This window comes from Bos javanicus, chromosome 2 (genome assembly GCF_032452875.1).
Source record: "Bos javanicus breed banteng chromosome 2, ARS-OSU_banteng_1.0, whole genome shotgun sequence".
NCBI classification, from domain to species: domain Eukaryota; kingdom Metazoa; phylum Chordata; class Mammalia; order Artiodactyla; family Bovidae; genus Bos; species Bos javanicus.
The window spans coordinates 4,706,392-4,719,371 of NC_083869.1; the positions used below are offsets into that span (position 1 = coordinate 4,706,392).

At 41.0% G+C, this 12,980-nt stretch overlaps 1 protein-coding gene across 10 annotated transcripts in view; it reads left to right on the top strand.

Moving 5' to 3' along the window:
- Positions 1-1,321: 1,321 nt before the first annotated feature.
- Positions 1,322-12,980, top strand: part of WDR33 (WD repeat domain 33) — a 109,916-nt gene continuing 98,257 nt past the window's right edge. For 5 of the 10 annotated variants that reach the window (XR_009739325.1, XM_061432070.1, XM_061432061.1 and 2 more), the window contains exon 1: positions 1,329-1,499. The gene's annotated coding sequence lies outside the window, so the exon portion shown is untranslated. Of the gene's footprint in view, positions 1,500-12,980 lie in introns of all 10 variants that reach the window. The other 5 variants (XM_061431996.1, XM_061431988.1, XM_061432005.1 and 2 more) reach the window with 3 other exon arrangements.

Here is a 12,980-nt window from a genome sequence, read left to right on the forward strand (position 1 = left end):
TTGGGCATGGGTTTTCTTATCCCTACATAGTCCAGCTAGGTCCACAAATTATTTTTTATATGTGCAGAAAGCATGTCCTAGAGATCATTAATTTACTGGGCTCACTAGGTAGGATATGGGTCTCATGCCACCATTGTTTTATTGCTTTCAGGCCTGTCTCCCACTTCTGTAGCATGGTTTTGTTGCTAAGCAAACCAACTCTCTTTAGTAATCATTAACTAACAGGGATCTTTCCTATTTTTTCTACTTAAAATTCTCTAGTGGGATTAACTATTTAATCACCTACATGGTTGCGCAGTGGCAAAGAATCCACCTGCCAGTGCAGGAGAGGCAAGAGACAAGGGTTCCATCCCTGGGTGAGTAAGATCCCCTGGAAAAGGAAATGGAAATGGCAACCTACTCCACAGTTCTTACTGTGAAAATTCCGCTGACAGAGGAGCCTGTCCGGCTATTGTCCTTGGGACTGCAAAGTCCATACCACTGAGTGAGCACACTTGTCCCTTGACTCTGTCCCTATCAATGGCATGACCACACCACAACTTATTTTCTGGTACATAGGTTCCTCTGTCCACAGAAATCTCCAGGCAAGACTACTGGGACAAGTACCCATTCCCTTCTCCAGGGGATCTTCCAGACCCAGGGACTGAACTCAGGTCTCCTGCATGCAGGTGGATTCTCTACTGTCTGAATCACCAGGAAAGCCCTATTACAAATAAAGCTGCTATGAACATTCTCATGTAAACCTTTGGTGGACACGTGCACTCAGTTCTCTTGCAGGGTAACTGCTGCGTTTTAGGGTGAGTGTATGCTTAGCTTTAATAGACACTGTGGAAACAGTTTTCTAAACTGGTTGTACCCTAGGGCTCAAGTTTTATGACTCACTATCCACTCTCATTTAGAAAGGAGCTACTTTAAGAGGCACTGGGAATGCACAAACGACACAAACGTGCTTGACTCAGCTCGGTGCGTTTCTTCAAATTCTTAAGATATTGTCAGCCAGACCCCCTAATTTCACGGATGAATAAACATATTAGCAACTGCAGTACCGCCCACGAACAAATTTCTCATTCAAATTTTCCAAAAAGGGGTATTTCTAAGAGGACCAGGGTTAGCTCACAGGGTGAAGAAAGTAAGGCGGCACCACCTCCCCTAGTTCCTTCTCCCCAAGGAGTGCGGACCTCCTCTCAGCCGGAACAAAGAAGTCGCTCCTAGAGGCCGCGTGAGGTTCCGGTCAGGCCCCGCCTCTCAGCTAAACACATGCGCAGAGTCAGCCCTACGGAGCCCTTCGGCCCAGGCGCGCGTGACGTAGAAGCGTACGCCGGTGCGTGATGACACACGGACGTGCGCTCGGTGGCTCATAGGGGAAGATGGCGGCTGCTCTTTTGGAGGAGTGGGATTGAGAGGGGAGGAGGGAGGGGGCCCGACGGGAGAGACATTCCTGACTGTGAAGACGAACATATCGCTCGCCAGTCGTTAGGACCTCTGATCAGCGCCCGAGGGTGAGTGCGGCGGCGGCATGGGACCGCTCACCTGCAGCAGGCGGCCGCACTCCGCCATTTTCGTGCTCGGCCGTTGCGTGCTTTGGGGACCTCAGGGGTGCCTGTGGACGAGTTGGAAGAGCTGGGAGGATCGACCTCCCGAGGGCTCTTTGAGGCGGGTTTGGGCCTTACGGGAGGGGGCTAGCAGCTTGAGGCAGACCAGGAAGGGCGGACATGGTAAGGCTAAGGCCCTGACTTGGGACCTGTGGCGACGCGAAGACGTAGGTAGGGTAGGCCGCGGAAAACACTGAAGTTTGGAGGAGTGAAGCGCCTTAAAACTGAAATTGGGGGCGGGAGTGGAAGGGGTTGGGCCGAGAATTGAATGGTTTGAGTGGTTGGTTGAAGAGGTCATGGAAAGTTAGTTAATACGAAACCTGTAAAACGGCGAAGGTTTAGTTAGCCTCGTTTTTATCTTGACCTAAAGTCTGTAATTTTAACACGTATAAGTCCACAGCTAGATAGGCAAAAAACCTCTGCTCCTGCGGAATAGCTTTATTATTGTTTTGTTTGGTTTAGATCGTGCTCTCTGCAGGTGGCCGTTAGTAACTCCCTGCACATTTCTGATTTTGAGTTCTGGCAGTTAGATACTTAGGATCATAGAAGGCATTCTTTTTTTTTTTTTTTTTTTTTGAGGAAATATAAAAACTGTTGATACGTGCATGTAAACCCTTGTAATTGGTGGTCCTTCCGGAGAAAGGAGGAGGCGGGTCGATAGGGAATTCAGCAGTTGGACATGTTTAAATCAAATCAGAAATGCATAGATTATTTCTAGAAAACCTGTCATGAATGATTTGAAGTATTTTCTACTCAGATGACATTATGTTGAGTGTTCCGGGAACTTTGGAAGACTAGAAAATGAACAAAAAGCCTGTGTAAAAGGAATACCTCTTACGAAGCCTGAGTGGACTTTTTTTAAGTACCCTCTGGAGATCTAGCACACGCAGTATTTTTTGCCTGTGAAAGTGATGCAGAGGTAGACCTATTTAATTCAAACAAAAACTTTTAGTTAAACGTGTTCGTTGTTCCCCGATGGCATTTTTTCCCAGCTAATCTTAATTGCATTTGGCCTCTCTTATTACCATACAGTACTTTTGCACTTTTTAATTGGTTTCCTTGCCTAGAAGAAGACAAAATACTGTATCGATTTGTATTTATGTTGAGGCCTTACTTTCTGTATTTGGCCTTTTTTCTTGAAGTTTAGAGAAAATTTTTAACTTTTGGTATTTAGGGGAAGAACTTTAGTAGAAAGTTGGCCTTAAATCACAGTGCTTTAGGAAAAAGATAAATCCTTATCTCTGAAGTTGATGGCATAACTTGTATTCTTTGGTTGGTGAAAAATATTAAAACGCAGATTTTACCCTGACCTAAGGCTTTAATTACACTTTTAGTAACCATTTAAGGTGCTTATTCAGAGCTCTGCATGCTAAGTAACAAGTTCTGTATACTTTTCACACTACTTAGGGAAAAATGTTAATTGATGCTGAAACTATTTCATATTTCAGAATAAGAATGAAGAAAGTAAGGCAATGTAAAGTTTTATAACTGTCACAAATATTTTGACAAAGATATTAGTGAAAGCTTTTCACGTAAGAATCTGTTTATGTAATCCTTTTGAGGTTGCTTAGCAAAAAATAGGACTTTTAGATAAAGTAGTATTAATTAGAGCCCGAAGATTAGAAATCTTTGTTATCAAAGTATATTTAGTTGTCCAGCTCACCAGTTGTTTCAGTATTCCAGATTTGTTTTGTAAGATTCCAAATTGTCCTAGTTTTCTGCCAAACATTATTCCAGGATTTTATTTGTGTTGTAACTTTTGCTTATAAGAGATTGTTTTTTTCTTTTAGATGAGTGAAAGTTTCTCTGAGACTCATATATGGCATTGTATTGGAAAATCTTTACATTACTCTCATCCTTTCTGGCCTTAGAACATTTTAGTATTTTCTGGTAGTGACTGACTTTATAATGTTTGTATAGTACCTTATAATCATAATTGAGTGCTTGTTATTTTCTAAGATCTAGGTAGTATTGGAAAGGCTATGGGTTTTAGCAGTAGGTAGACCTAGGTTTGAAGGTCTGTCTACTGGTTAGTCTCACCACTACCTAGTTTTTTACATTTGGGCACTTACATGCTGAACTTCAGTTTAGAAATGTTAGTTATAGTACTTATCTCCAAGGTAAAAAAAAAAAGAGTCTAGTACATAGTAAGCAGCAAATTTTGGCATTTTTCTTTTGTGACTTGAATTTGATGAAGTTCTTTTTTTTTAAAATTGAGATGTTAGTTTTAGGTGTACATATATACAATAATGCTTCACTGTTAGTATATATTGCAGAATAATCACCACAATAAGTCCATCACCATACAGTTATAATTTCTTTTTGTTATGAGAACTTTTAAGATCTACTCATTTAGAGAATTTAAATATGCAATATAGTGTTAACTGTAGTTGCTATGTTTAACTTACTTTAGAATTGGAAATTTGTATCTTTTGACCCCCTTCATCCATTTTGTCCATTTCTACCTTCCCCATTTTTACTTTAAAAAATTAACTCAAATGTCTTTGTTGGAAACAAAGATTGGATCAACCTCATTCCTCTGGTAAAGTAAATACTCCCTTCCCTGTGTTATTAAAGAGTTTTGTGTATATCTCTTCTTAATGTGTTTGTAAAATTTACTTAATTATTTTTGGCTACTCTGGGCACGTGGGTTTTCTCTAGTTGTGGGCTCTAGGGTGCGCAGGCCTCAGTTGTGGCGCAAGGGCTCAGTTGTCTCATGGCATGTAGCATCTTCTGGGACCAGGGATGGAACCTGGGTCCCCTGAATTGGCAGGCAGATTCCCAACCACTGGACCACCAGGGAAGTCCTATTTAATGTATTTTGATTGGAGCATAACTTCTCCACTACTTTGTCAGCTCTTAGAAGGCAGATGCCACAGGGCCTTATATATTTTGTGTGCTCATAAAGCCTAAAGCATTATAAAAATTGAGTGAATGATTTTTCTACAAAAATTCCCATCATGACTCTCCTGAGATCTGTATTTCACACAGACTGGGTTTATTTCTGCTCCTTTGCCCTTACTGGTGACCTGTTTGCCCATCCCCCTCCTTTCATACTGCATATCCTGTCCATTTCTCAAAGTCCAGCTATGTCTTGTCTCCTTAGTGAGGTCTTCAGTGAATATTTGTTTATTTTCAACTGTTCCTCTGGTTAACCTAAGGTCTGTGTGACTGCCGTCTATTACTTTAGCACCTGACACTGTGCCTTACCTTTTGAGCAGGTCCTTGGGTGTGTTGACAAACACACAGCTCTGCTTTAAGGCTGACTTTGTAATATAACCACCTGCTCTGTTTACTGTCCCACTTAGTAAGATACGGTTTAGGAGCAATTTCTCTTTATTTGTGTGTAGGGTATTCTGGTAACTTTTTTTTCTTTGTGTGTTGGGATAAATCGCAAACATCCAGAAAAGCTGAAAGAAGAATGCAGTGAACACCTATTGCCTTTCATTTAGATTTATCTGTTTCTAACATTTTGACCATTTTGCTTTAACTCTCAGCATACCTCTCCCCTCAACAACCAGTTGAAAGTAAATGCTGATATCATGCTATTTGTTCCCTGCTGCTGCTGCGAAGTCGCTTCAGTCGTGTCTGACTCTGCGACCCCATAGACGGTAGCCCACCAGGCTCCCCTGTCCCTGGGATTCTCCAGGCAAGAACACTGGAGTGGGTTGCCATTTCCTTCTCCAATGTATAAAAGTGAAAGTGAAGTCACTCAGTTCTGTCCGACCCTTAGCGACCCCATAGACTGCAGCCTACCAGGCTCCTCCGTCCATGGGATTTTCCCAGGCAAGAGTACTGGAGTGGGGTGCCATTGCCTTCTCTGTATTTGTTCCCTAAATACCTCTTTAATGCCATTTTTCTACACTTTATATATCGTTATTGCAAACTAGCCTCTGGCTGAATGCTTTAGTCAGTTAACGTTAACCCTGGGTCGGGAAGATCCCCTGGAGAAGGAAATGGCAGCCCACTCCAGTATTCTTGCCTGGAGAATCCCATGGACGGAGGAGCCTGGTGTCCATGGGGTCGTGAAGAGTTGGACACCTGAGCGACTTCACTTTCAATTAATGTTGTCTCTGGCATGGACTTTTTAAAGAATATGCCATATTTGGGATTTTCTGACTGAATGCTTAAAATGTCATTTAACTTATTTCTCTATTTTTAAATTTCCTATAAATTGAAAGATCTAGAGAGATTTAATTAAATTTGGGTCAGTATTTTTGGCACAAATACTTCCTAGATGGTAGTATGTAATTTACATTGCATTGCATCAGGAAAAACAGAATTCTGGTTCTCCTCTTTCTAGTGATCTATTAATAAGGTGGTGAGGACTTCCAGATGTTTGCCCCACTGTTTCCAATGCTAAATTTACTTGGTGTGGTGTCCATTGAATTTCTTCATTGAAAAGGTACATTTTCCCCTGTCACCTAATGGTTGATGATTTTTGGCCTAGTCATTTAATTTGGAGTTATAAAAATTGAATAAGTGAACTTTCTATAAAAATTCTCCTCACGGCTCTGTTATTTTTTGGCTGTTTTCTGTTAATAAAAAAAGTGCTTCCCCCTCCTTTATAGTTTTTAAATTTTTATTTACTTACGTTTTTTGATGATCTGGGTCTTTGTTGCTGTACGTGGACTTTCTCTGGTGTGGCAAGCAGGGGCTCCTTTCTGGTCGTGGTGCACAGGCTTCTCATCGCAGTGGCTTTTCTTCTTGCAGAGCACGGGCTCTGGGCATGCGGGCTTCGATAGTTGCAGCCCTTGGGCTTAGTAGTTGCAGCTGGCAGGGAATTCCGCCTATTCCGTGTGTTTTTTCCTGAAACATCTGGAGTCCTTGATAGCCACTGTGCATCTTTCCCGTAAGAACACCATTCTCTTAAATACCCAGAATATTAATAGATTCTACCGACTGGAGTTTTGAGCAAGCTTTGGGAATTGGGGATGGACAGGGAAGCCTGGCAGTCCAGGGGAAGCCTGCAGCCCCCTGCAGTCCATGGGGTTGCAAAGAGCCGGACGCGACTGAGCAACTGAACTGAACTGTAACTAGGTACAGTATCTGATATTCAGATTTCATATTCCAGTTTCTCCAGTTGTCTCAATAACATCCCTTACAGAGTTTTTTCCCTCTGTAATTTAGGTTCCAGTCTAGAATTGAACGTTGTATTTAATTGTCATGTTTCTTTAGTCTTTATAATTTTTTTAAACTTAAAAAAATTTATTCGTTTTTGACTATGCTGGGTCTTCGTTGCTGAGTGAGCTTTTTTCTAGTTGTCATGTTTCTTTAGTCTTTATAATTTTTTTAAACTTAAAAAAAATTTATTCGTTTTTGACTATGCTGGGTCTTCGTTGCTGAGTGAGCTTTTTTCTAGTTGGCGTCTCCTGGGCTCTAGAGCACAGGCTCAATAGTTGTGGCACATGGACTTAGTTGCTCTGAGGCATATGGGATCTTCCCAGATCAGGGATCAACCTGTGTCTCTTGCATTGGCAGGCAGATTTCTTTACCACTGAGCCACCAGGGAAGCCCTCTTTAGTCTTTGGTTGTTCAGTCGTTTCTATGGCCTTTCTTTCTTTAACGAGTAACTTTTATTTAAGAGTCTAGTCTACTAGTTTTGTTTTCTCCTGATTTTTGGAGTATTACTTTTTTATTTTTAATGTGTTAGTTGTAATTGTTATTGTTTTCCATGCTTAAGTTGTTGCAGACTTGGCCAGCGTGAGTCCCTCTTTAAGCTGGTTCTTGTATCCCCACCCCCACCCCGTGGTTTTTTTGTTTTTTTTGGTCATCCCACGTGACTTATTCCAAGATCAGGGATAGAAACCGTGCCCCCTGCAGTGGAAGATCTGTATTCACCAGGGAATTCTCTCTTGTGTCCCTTTTGGCTGAACCTAATTAATCTTTGAGAGCTTTTTTCTTGTTTTTTTAGCAAAACAAAATAACCCATGTCTTTCTCTGTTTTCCTTTTTTGTTTTTTATGTTTTTCTATTTCTCCAAAAAGTCTTATTTTCTTTTGATAGAAAATGATATTTATAAATTTAAGATTTGGGTGCTTGGTAATATATATACTGTTATTAGATTGTCTGTGTTCTAGGCTTCCTTCATTGGACAGAGCTAGAAAATATGTTTTCAGAAACCATCTGTTTATATTAGTATTTTGAATTCCAATTATTATTTTTTATTTATTTTATTTTTTATTATTTATATAAATCTATTTTACTTGGAGGCTAATTACTTTACAATATTGTATTGGTTTTGCCATACATTGACATGAATCCTCCAGGGGTAGTTTAAAGTGAGCATTATTATTGGGATTTGTTACAAAGAAAGTAGATTCAACTGAGTGCAGTTGATTTCTTTTCAGTCCTTTTTCCTTAGACTGTATTCCACTGAAAATGAGCAGTTAGCGGACGTCCCCTGGTAGGCCAGTGGTTGAGAGTCCTTCCGCCAGTTCTGGGGACACTGGCTCAGTCCCCGGGCTGGAGAGATCCCACGTGCCGTGGGCAGCTAAGTCCGTGGGATCTAGAGCCCGGGCTCGGCAACAAGAGAAGCCACTGCAGTGAGAAGCCTGCGCACCCAGCCAAAGAGCAGCCCACCACTGCCCCCATCACTGCAACGAAAGAAAGCCTGCCTGCAGGAGCAGAGACCCAGCACAGCCGCCGCACCCCGCCAAAAAAGAACTGTGTTCAAAAGTTGCTTGAAATGACACCTTTTTGTTTATTTGATCAATTTGATTAGTTTTGACTATCAAGTCAGACTTTTTGCTTTTTGTTCATGATTGAGTGTGTTTTTTTCTTTACTTTTTAACATAGTAAATGTTTACGTGGCTTAAAACGTGGTACAATATCCAAAGAGTATATAAATCTTGCTTCTGTTTCTAAGCTGTCTATTCCTTTCTCACCCATCCAAAGTATGGCGTGTTTATGTCTGCATCCTTATTTTCTCTTTCTTACAAAAGAGGCATACTGTAAACAACTTGTGAACTTTGTTTTTTCCTAGTAATTTTATTCATTTATTGGCCGTCCTGGGTCTTTTCTGCAGTCGTGGCCTGTGGGCGCTGCCTTCTGCTTGTAGCGCGTGGGCTTGTCGTTGCCGTGGCTGCTCGTGTTGCTGCGTCGTCTAAGACTTGGGGGCTTTAGTAGTGCAAGGGCTCAGTAGTTGTGATTCCCGGGCTCTAGAGCACAGCCTCAATAGTTGTGGCATATGGGCTTAGTTTGCTCTATGGCAACAGGATCGTCCCAGACCAGGGATCGAACTCGTGTCTTCTGCATTGGCAGGTGGATTCTTTACCACTGAACCACCAGGGAAGCTTGGGTAATTTGATTTTTGTTGTTGAGTTGTAGGAGTTCTTCATTTATTCTGAATATTAACCCCTGTCGGATTTGCAGACATTTTCTTCCATTCTGTAGGTTGCCTTTTCACTCTGTTGATTGTGTCCTTTGCTGCACACAAGTGCTTAAGGTTGATTATATTCTCATTTGTGTGTGTGGGACCCTTATTTTTTCCTAACAGTGTATCCAAGAAATCATGCTATATCAGTTCAGTGCTCCCCCATCCCCCATGTGATTTATAGTAAGAAGTGTGTATTTGGTCTTTGTCAGGTTTCTGGCATAGAACTCCTAAAACTCTTGGAATTTTCTAAATGGTTAGAGTGATAAAGGTGTTTTGATATTCATGACAAACCCTGAAATCACACCTGAGTTTGTGTTAATGAGGTGACTTTTAGAAAGCACCTAGGGGTGAAGGGAACTTTGAGTCCCACCCTCTAGGAGAGGAGGGGGGCTGGAGGTTGAATTAATTGCCAGTTATTTAGTCAAACATGCCCAGGTTAGGAAGCCTTCATAAATACTCTGAAAGAACATGGCTCATGGTTCGGAGAGCTTCTGGATTGGTGACCACATGAAGATTCTCAAGAAGACTGGTGGGCTCTGAGAACTCTGAGACCCTTCCTCCATACATTACCTTGTGCATCTCTTCTACCCAGCTTTTTCTGATTTCTGTTGTTTATAATAAAGAGGTAGCCTAGTAAGTAAAATGTTTGGTTGTTTTCACTTCTTGATTATAGCAAGTAATACCGCTATGAACATTCGTGTACAAGTTTTTGTGTGGATAATAATACTTTTTGTTCTCTTGGGAATGTACCTGCTAATGCTGAGTCACTTCAGTCGTGTCCGACTCTTTGCGACCCCATAGACGGCAGCCCACCAGGATGCCCCGTCCCTGGGATTCTCCAGGCAAGAACACTGGAGTGGGTTGCCATTTCCTTCTCCAATGCATCAAAGTGAGAAGTGAAAGTGAAGTCGCTCAGTCATGTCTGACCCTCAGCGACCCCATGGACTGCAGCCTTCCAGGCTCCTCCATCCATGGGATTTTCCAGGCAAGAGTACTAGAGTGGGGTGCCATTGCCTTCTCCGTGGGAATGTACCTAGGATTAGAATTATAATCATATCCTTAGAATTTAGGGAAGTTCTGAACTGGTTTCCTAAGAGGCTGCACTATTTTGTATTCATTTCTACCAACAGTATATGAGGGTTCCAATTTCTCCACGTTCTCACCAACCCTTGTCATTTTCTTCTTTTTGACTATAGTCACCTTAGTGGGTATGAAGTGTTTTCCCTTTGTGATTTGATTTGCATTTTCCTAATGATGCTTAGCATCTTTTCATGTGATTATTAACTGTTTGTTATCTGTAGAGAAGTAGCTATTGTCCATTTAAAATATTGGTTGTGTTTTTAATATTGAGCTGTGAGAGTTCTTTATATATTCTAAATGCCAGTCCCTTATCAGATACATGATTTGTGGGATTTTTTTCTAATGATGTGGATTGTCTTTTCATTTTCTTTTTTTCTTATACTTCTGTTTATTTTTGTCTGTTCTGGGTCTTGGATGCTGAGATGGCTTTCTGTAGTTGCAGAAAGCGGGGTGGGGGGAGGCTCCTCTGGTTGCTGTCCTCAGGTTTCTCATTGTGGTGCCTTTTGTTGTGCAGCACAGGCTCTAGAGCGCACGGGTTTCAGTAGTTGGCCTCCCAGGCTCTAGAGCACAGGCTCAGTAGTTGTGGTGCATGAGGTTAGTTGCTCCATCGCGTGTGTGATCCCTCTGAATCAGGGATCAAACCCGTGGCTCCTACATTGGGAGGCAAATTCTTTACCACTGAGCCACCAAGGAAGCCCTGTCTTTTCTCTTTAAAGATGGTTTTATTGAAGCACAAAAACATTGTAATTTTGATGATGTCCAGTTTGTCCATTTTTTCTTGGGTTGATTATGCTTTTGGTGTTGTATCTTAAAAAGGCTTCACCTAACCTGAGTCACAAATATATATATTTGCTGTATTTAGTGCAGTCAAGCAATTGATTTTTCCAATGAAAAATGTAGATTGTTGTCCATGAGTATGCCTAAGAAAATGAATTTGACTGTTTAGAAAGCTCTAGTGAGTTTGCCTTTGTGGTTATGTCATGCGAGTGTATGCCTCTTGGTTTTTGTCTCGCCATAGCAAAGATTTGGAGTGACGGACATTAAAGCCCCCTTGGCGTGTCACAGCTCTCGGGTCTTGGACAGACTGTGTTACAGCTCTCAGACAAATCAGCTCTATTTTATTTAGAAGAAAACAGGAAAATCCATCTTCAAGGTGTGAGGGCACGTCGATGCAAAGATGTGAAGAGAATAGCGTCCAGGCGCGCAGGGGAGAGAGAGAGAGAGAGCCCTTTGGCTCCTCTTTTTATATGTTTTTTCTTCCCCCTGGGCCTGCCCCATGCAAATTGGGCTTAGTCAGGAGTGCTCTTCTACCTGAAGTCCTCACTCTGGTCCTGGACCTTCCTTTGACCTTCCTCTGTTCTATTTTCGTGGGCTTTTCTCTTCCTTGTCTTTTAGCCACTGCCATTTTGGACTCCTTTTCCCTATTCTAACTACCTAACAGTTAGAAATTAATAAGCTTTAGTTTTAGCTGTAATAAAAGCAATTTTACGTAACTATACTGAACCTTTATAAAGGGGAGATTCACATAAAAAATAAAGGACATGTGTTTCATTGGTGAAATATTTTTAAACTTTACTTTTTAACTCGGTAATTATAACCTTAATAACCACTGTATTTTTGAAATTCTGACTGATTAGTTTGAAGGGAAGGACCAAACTAAGACAGTATGTGTCATAGAGTAAAGACACCACAAATGCCAGTGACTGAGGAACTAGTTAGGCTTGTAGGCCAGTGTGGGTAATAAAAGCAGAAGCAGAATCACTGTGCCAAAAGCAGGAGGCACCCCAAACCTCAAGCTTTTCATTTTATCTTGCTGTTGACAAATTTGAAATAGTCAGGACCATCTGCTTAGGATTCTGCCTTTGGTAATGATTGTGTATTTTGTTAAATGTTTTTACATTCAGTTTAGTTGTTAAGCTAAATTTAAAAATGAGATGAAGAGAAACTGGAAAATTCTCACCTGCTCTCTGTATAATCTTGAAATTTTAGAATTATTTTAACTTTAGAGGCCATAAGATCTAGACTCTTAAAAAAGCAGGATTGAAGAGATTGAATTTGTTCGAAGTCACACAGTAGAAGAATGCAGGTCACTTGAATACCTGTGTAGTGTTTTTTCTCCACCTTAAAAAAACCCCCCAAAACCCATCAACATTTCAGTGTAACTTTGAAGAGCTTTTTTGTTCACTGTCTTTGTGAGAGAGCTAAAATTATAAGTTTGCATAGCCAGAAAAGTCTAAAATAGGAAGATCTTCCATCAGGAAATAAGTGATCATATTATTCTGTGGTCTTGAAGTTGTTATATCTAGCTTTGTTCAAAATTGATTACCACCTTGGACTTTGGTATACTTCTATTTTAGTAACAATGATTTCAGCCTTTAAATCTAGTATTTGACAGAATAGTTTTTGGTAGATATTTTAGAAATTAATTATATTATTTGGTCGTGCTGGGAAGCTTGTGGGATCTTAGTTTCCTGACCAGGGACTGAACCTGAGGTCTCTGCAGTAGAAGCGAAGAGTCCTGACCACTGGACCGCTGGGGAATTCCCTCTTGGTAGATATTTGTTATCCAAACATGCCATATCCCAAACGAGTAGCTAGGTTCCTCCCTCATATGTGTCACGTTCTCAAATTATAGTTTATAATATGAAGGAGTTTTTCTTTTTTCCGCCCACATTTTCTACCCACAGTGCTCATTTGCGGCTATGTTTTTTACAAGTTTCGTGCCCAGAATATTCATTTCCAGTTCATTGCCTATGTTCATAACCCTACTTAGTAACTTCTTTTATAAGTTACTTTATCTTTATGCATTTGTTCATTCATACATTTACTTTTATACTGCATTCGTGCTAAGTCGCTTCAGTCATGTCCTGTAGCCTGCCATGCTCTTTTGTCTGTGGGATTCTCCAGGCAAGAATACTGGAGTGGGTTTCC